Raw genomic sequence first — 6,733 nt, 5'->3', positions numbered from 1 at the left:
ATATTTCATCTACATTCAATACTTTCTTTCATGGTGCCATCCATTTTATTTTATTTTATATTATATATTGTATATTATATTATATATTGTATATTCCATATTCTATACCCCACATTGGTTCTGCAGGAATATAAATAAAACATAAAAAACAGACAGTGTTGGAACTCTTTTAAACAAAATAATATATTCCTCTATACACAATCATACAAAAAACCCACCTTTTTTGTATTTATTTTTACTCGCATATATATATATATATATATATATATATATAGTGTAGGTATCAGTTAGAGGGGTTTAATACCTCTAAGGGATAATTAAAACCAGAGTCGCTCCTGGCTATTAGCTGGGTAGGTACAGTCTTTTAGTAAGGTTGTGCGCTAGCAGGTGGTTCGGTTGGTAAACCGGAGTTTAGGTTATATAGGAGAAGAAAATGGCTGTAATAACAATGGGAAACTCGTGGGTTTCGTTCCTCCTTTGTTGTCTATTTAATTAAAGACATACCAGCGAAAACGACGAGGGATCCTTCCCTAGCCGTTAGCTCATAAGGTTGCTTTCCCGGATTCTGTAGTGTCTATATATATATTCCTCCTTACCCTGGACGGGATTCCGGTCTGCCCCAGGTTTAGACATTTTCGTCATCTGAGTGGATTGGAGCAACGTGATAGGAAGTGTTTTGCTCAAGGACAGAACGCATTGCCAATCCCAGGAATCATAACGACAAACTTATAATCATAAATGCAACATCTTAACCACTTCACACACACACGCACACACACACACACACACACACACACACACACACACACACACACACACACACACACACACACACACACACACAGCGAGCTGGCAGAAACGTTAGCACGCCGGGCGAAATGCTTAGCGGTATTTCGTCTACCGCTACGTTCTGATTTCAAATTCCGCTGAGGTCGACTCTGCCTTTCATCCTTTCGGGGTCGATTAAATAAGTACCAGTTACGCACTGGGGTCGGTATAATCGACTTAATCCGTTTGTCTGTCCTTGTTTGTCCCCTCTGTGTGTAGCCCCTTGTGGGTAGTAAAGAAATAACACACACACACACACACACACACACACACATATATATCTAAAGTGGACTATCCTGTCGTACACGATAGTTAAGGCCTTCACAACTTTCTGCACAGACGATTTGTTTATAATGATCTAATGATTGAGCTGTTCATTAGCACAGCACATTCACTCCATCAAATCAACATTGCCTGCACAGGTGGGTGGTGTGCCACACGTCAGATGTCGAAGCGACGTGAAATGAAATGTTTTGCTGCAGAACACAACGCACAGCCTGGTTCGGAAATCGAACTACGACCTCGCTATCCTGAGTGCAATACTCTGACCACTTGGCCACGCAGCTTCACACACACACACACACACACACACACACACACACACACACACACACACACACACACACACACACACACATACACACACACACATAAACATACATGGATGTGTGTTCAATTATACATACATACATACATACATACATACATACATACATACATACATACATACATACACACATACAAACGTACGTACGTCATATACATATATTACAAGAAGCCAAAAATACAAGTAAGAACAGGTATCGTATCGACACCGCTTTAGTTATATAGTTACCCGGGCGTCCGTGGCAACACCTTTTGTCTGGTTGAATGGAGACGATGGAGAAAGCAACGGATGTCAGCTGCTAGGCAGTAGCAGTGTTTACTTCATATCAGTGTAAGTGCTTGCCAGCAAAACAAACAAGGTGAGTACTTTCGTAGATATCACAGTATCGCTCTAAACACATTTCTATTTCCACTCTAAGCATAATATTGTTGTTCTGAAAACACATTGCGATATTATCGCCCTAAACTCAGTACTATGCACCTCATATTTTTGTATCATATCTCAAACATTACAGACCAAGAAAACATACACGTGATCGTTTCTGTAGAAGACTATAGTTTTTTTTGTTTTCTTTCATCACTCTTTCGTTACCTCTTGCATTTTTAAAAAATATACAGCCTTTGTTTTAATTAACTTTGAAATTTAAAAAAAAAAAAAAGAATTTGACTTTGTCAGAATAAAGCTGGAGTAAGGTGGGTGAGCTGACAGAATCGTGCGTACACTGGACAAAATACTTCGCAGCATTTCTTCCGGCTCTACGTTCTGCGTTCAAATTCTACCGAGGTCGACATTGCCTTTTATCCTTTTGGAGTTGATAAGTTCCGGTTGAAGACTAGGTTCGATGTAATCGACTAACCCCTTTCCCCTAATTGTCAGGCCTTGTGCCTATAGTACAAAGGATTATTAAACTAGTGTATGGAACATACATTAAAACGAAAGTTTGGTGGAAGTTTAAATGTAGATTACTTGAAACAAGAAGGTGGTATCATAGAACCAGAACGTTCTCAGGTGAGTTGGAGGGTCAAAAGGGTTTTTAAGATAAGTAAAAACTATTGTAGTAGCAACGCCTCGATCAGAGTTTACCTGGGATCAAACGACTAGTTTAATTACATATTCGTTTTAATTAGTATATCGGTTTTTCCCAAAATTGTTAAATGAAGCGAAGTGTGAATTGTTGAATGTTATGTAAATATAATACAGAGTCGATGTTACAACTTTGGGATGATAGTACACTGCGGACGAGTTAATCAACACTGGTAGTTCACTGCTTATGTATGTTATCAACACTGAATAAAAGAAAGTTTAATGCGAACTTTGTGTAACTAAAGCAAGGCACACCATTCGGCTGAGTATAATCACCTGTCAAGTGCCAGGGCAGTCCTGCATCTCCAGCTGTCAAATTCTTGACTCTCCCTAAATGAAGAGTAAGAGAGCTTCGCAAGTATCTATGATTGCTAGCAGACTAGAAAACACGCATAAAACAATTAGCGAAAGTACAGTACATGCTACCAAGTCATACATACTTGCGAGCGGAGTAATGATTGGTGTGGCTGTATGGTGAGAAATTTACTTCCCAACCACATGGTTCTGGGTTCCGTCCCTCTGCATGGCACCTTGGGCAAGTGTCTTCTACTATAGCCTTGGGCCGACCAAAGCCTTGTGAGTGGATTTGGTAGACGGAAACTGAAAGAAGCCCATCGTATATATATGTATATGTATGTGTGTGTGTGTGTGTGTGTGTGTGTGTGTGTGTGTGTGTGTGTGTGTGTGTGTGTGTGTGTGTGTGTCTGTCTGTCTGTCTGTCTGTAAGTCCTGGGGTCGATTTGCTCGACTAAAGGCAGTGTTCCAGCATGGCTGCAGTCAAATAACTGAAACAAGTAAAAGACTAAGAGTAGGACCCTTAAAATACTACTGTGGATCTCCAATTTACTATTTTGCTTGCGTATAGCCCCCACCACCACCACAAAAAAAACCCTATGTGGACTCTCTGGGGTAATATGAAGCACTGTCTTAATAGCTCAGTATGTACGTATTTGTTGTATTGTAGCTATTATCCATCGTCCTGACCCCTTTATAGTTCGTACCATACTCGAACACATCCTTTCAAATGTAACTCTTTCCGTGTGTTTGGTGATTTATAAACATACCTTTATTCTTCAAATTTGCGAGCTGGCAGAACCGTTAGCACGCCAAGCGAGATGCTTAGCGGCATTTCATTTGCCGCTACGTTCTGAGATCTAATACCGCCGAGGTTGACTTTGCCTTTCATCCTTTCGGAATCGATAAATTAAGTATCAATTGAGTACAGGAATTGATGTGATTGACTGTCCCCCTCGCCAAAAATCCAGCCTTTGTGCCTCAGTAGAAAGGATTCTTCAACTTTGCAACTTTTTGTGACTTCTCTTTTGTTCATTGCCTCCTCGGTTTCTAATCCAATCATATCGCTTCTCGTCTTTGGCTATTCCTCTCTGCACAAAATCGATCTCCAACTTTCATTTTTTACCTGGCTTCCTTATATTCATAGGAAAAGAAACGTTGTATTTTGCTATTTTCGCGGCAATTAATCCTTACTCTTTTCTAAAACGATATTGGTTAGTTTTCGCTGACACAGACAATCATCAATTTTCACTGATACCAATGTTTTTCCTATGTCTATATTATATTTTTTCAGATGCTCGTGTTAAACTGATATTCTATTGACAGTATTGGATTATTTTTTTATACAGAACACGTGGTTAAACTGTTGGTAGCTTAGAGAAATCATTGTTAAGATATTGATTACTCAGCTCATTACTGCATGCATAGTTACATACATACATACATACATACATACATACATATAATGATTTGGGATACAGAAGAGAAACTTCACACAGTTGTGAAAATTAACTGACGAGCAGATGTTAACAAAGCTGGAGATCAGGGAAAAAGAGAACACCTATGCTGAACTATTGAGAAATCTGCAGTTACTCTATCCAGATTACAAGTTCAGGTTTATACCTGTAATTATTGGGGCCCTGGGATATGTAATACACTGCCCAAATAACAATCTTGAGAAATTAGGCTTCTCAAAACCAGAAAGGAGAAAGTTCATTCGAAGACTACAGATCCAATCCATCACTGGAACTGTAAAAATCTGTAAAACTTTCCAGAAATTTATCATTTAAATATATATGAGCATGTCTAGATATGTAACTATATGCATGAGAATATATACATAAAACATACAAATCTGCACATACATACATACATACATACATACATACATACATACATACATACATACATACTTGCTCTACAGATATAAATATCTCTCTGAAAATCAAAGGAAAAGAGGATATCTATAGACAACTGCTTCGAAACCTCCAGCTTCTATATCCATTCATATTCATACCAATAACAATTGGAGGACGAGGTTTTGTTACTAAATGCCTAAAGAAAAATCTGGATAAACTGGGATTTTCAGAAAGAGAAATCGGTCGGCTAATTCGTACATTACAGGTACAATCTGTGAGTGGAACAGTAAAAATATGCAAGACTTTTCTCGAGTTCCAAATGTGAATTTATCTGTGTTAACTACATCCCAAAGATGGAGCCTTGTATCTTTGATGGAAACCGGTTCCCTCCTTAGTGGAAGATTTATAATAATTAAAAAATAGTAGAGACATACATACATACATACATACATACATACATACATACATACATACATACATGCATGCATGCATAAATACATACATATATACATACATGTATACATACATATTAGGGCCAAGCTCTCTCTCCATTCGAGAAGAATTGGAAATATAAAATCAGAACATATAGCCTCAGACATGGATCTCTGTGTGTGTGTGGTAAAAAGATTGCCTGCACAACCACATGATTTCAAGCTCAGTCCCACTTCGTGATACTTTGGCCAAGTGTCTTCTACTACATCACCAAGCCTTGTGAATGAATTTCGTGTATGAAAACTGAAGAAGCCGATTGTATATATATGTATGTGTCTATATGTGTATAGTGGAGGCGCGTGGCCTAGTGGTTAGGGTGTCAGCACCATGATCGTAAGATTGTGGTTTCGATTCCTGGACCGGGCGACGCGTTGTGTTCTTGAGCAAAACACTTCATTTCACGTTGTCCCAGTTCACTCAGCTGGCAAAAATGAGTAACGTTGCGATGGACTGGCGTCCCGTCCAGCTGGGGAACACATACGCCATTGAAATCGGGAAACCCGACCCATGAGCCTGGCTAGGCTTTAAAAGGGCGTATTTATTTTTCATATGTGTATACGCATTTGTGTGCACCTTTGTTTTATGTCTGTCCTTCCACCGCTTGACAGCTGGTGTTGGTTTGTTTATGTCTCCATAACATAACAGTTTAGCAACAATTTTTTTAAAAAGACCAACAGAGTAAGTACAGTCTTTTAAAAAAAAGTACTGGTATCGATTGGTTCGACTAAACACTTCAAGGCAGTACTCCAACATGGCTGCAGTCCAATAACTGTAACAAATAAAAAATAAAAGATATGTGCGTGGGTACAAGAGAAAGAGAGAGACAAAGAGAGTTAATGTTTTAAAACTTTTCCATTGCACAGTCAAGTAAAGGTTATTGTAATCGGATATGAATGCTCTTGCGATGTATGGCCTTGTAACTATGCTAGAAATCAATATAAGTTGCTAAGAAAGTGACAACAGTGTCTTGCTTGGAAATATAGTCAGAACAATAGGCGTGCGTATCTGCCAACACGCGCACACCAATACATACAAACACAAAAATATATACCTACATATGATTATACACCCATACATACATAGATGAATGTAGTGTGTGTGTATATATATCAATATCAATCTATGTATTCACATATATATATATGTACGTATGTATATATTTATTTATGTATGTATGTATGTATAAACAGACGAATATACACAAATTCCGCACAAGCACATACATGTATACATGTTAATATATATATAAATGTATATGTATATTGTATATATTTGTGTGTGTGTGTACGTTCTTATAGGTATATGTATATATATAACTATGTGTATATGTGTGTATGTATAAATTTGTTTGTTTGTGTACATATATATGTTTATATTTATATATATGTGTATATATATGTATGTATGTGTATATATATATATATAAATGGAAGTGGAGAGACAAGTTACTGAAGAGATTGCAAGAATGCAATGAAATAATTTAACAAAAAACTATATAAATTAATAAAGGACTGAACCAGTGCGTGTGTTTATTACCGGCATAATGCCTCTCCCAAGGTTTAATTGTATA

The 6,733-nt window shown here is 37.7% G+C and overlaps 1 protein-coding gene across 3 annotated transcripts in view; it reads left to right on the top strand.

Annotated features, from left to right (window-relative positions):
- The first annotated feature begins 1,652 nt into the window (after positions 1–1,652).
- Positions 1,653–6,733, top strand: part of LOC106868872 (uncharacterized protein DDB_G0290685-like) — a 53,728-nt gene continuing 48,647 nt past the window's right edge. For 2 of the 3 annotated variants that reach the window (XM_052970453.1, XM_052970451.1), the window contains exon 1: positions 1,653–1,793. The gene's annotated coding sequence lies outside the window, so the exon portion shown is untranslated. The remainder of the gene's footprint in view (positions 1,794–6,733) is intronic. The other variant, XM_052970455.1, reaches the window with a different exon arrangement.

Source organism: Octopus bimaculoides, chromosome 9, assembly GCF_001194135.2.
Source record: "Octopus bimaculoides isolate UCB-OBI-ISO-001 chromosome 9, ASM119413v2, whole genome shotgun sequence".
In the NCBI taxonomy this organism is placed as follows: domain Eukaryota; kingdom Metazoa; phylum Mollusca; class Cephalopoda; order Octopoda; family Octopodidae; genus Octopus; species Octopus bimaculoides.
The sequence above is the reverse complement of the archived record's forward strand: the minus strand, read 5'-3'. Positions and strand labels throughout refer to the sequence as shown.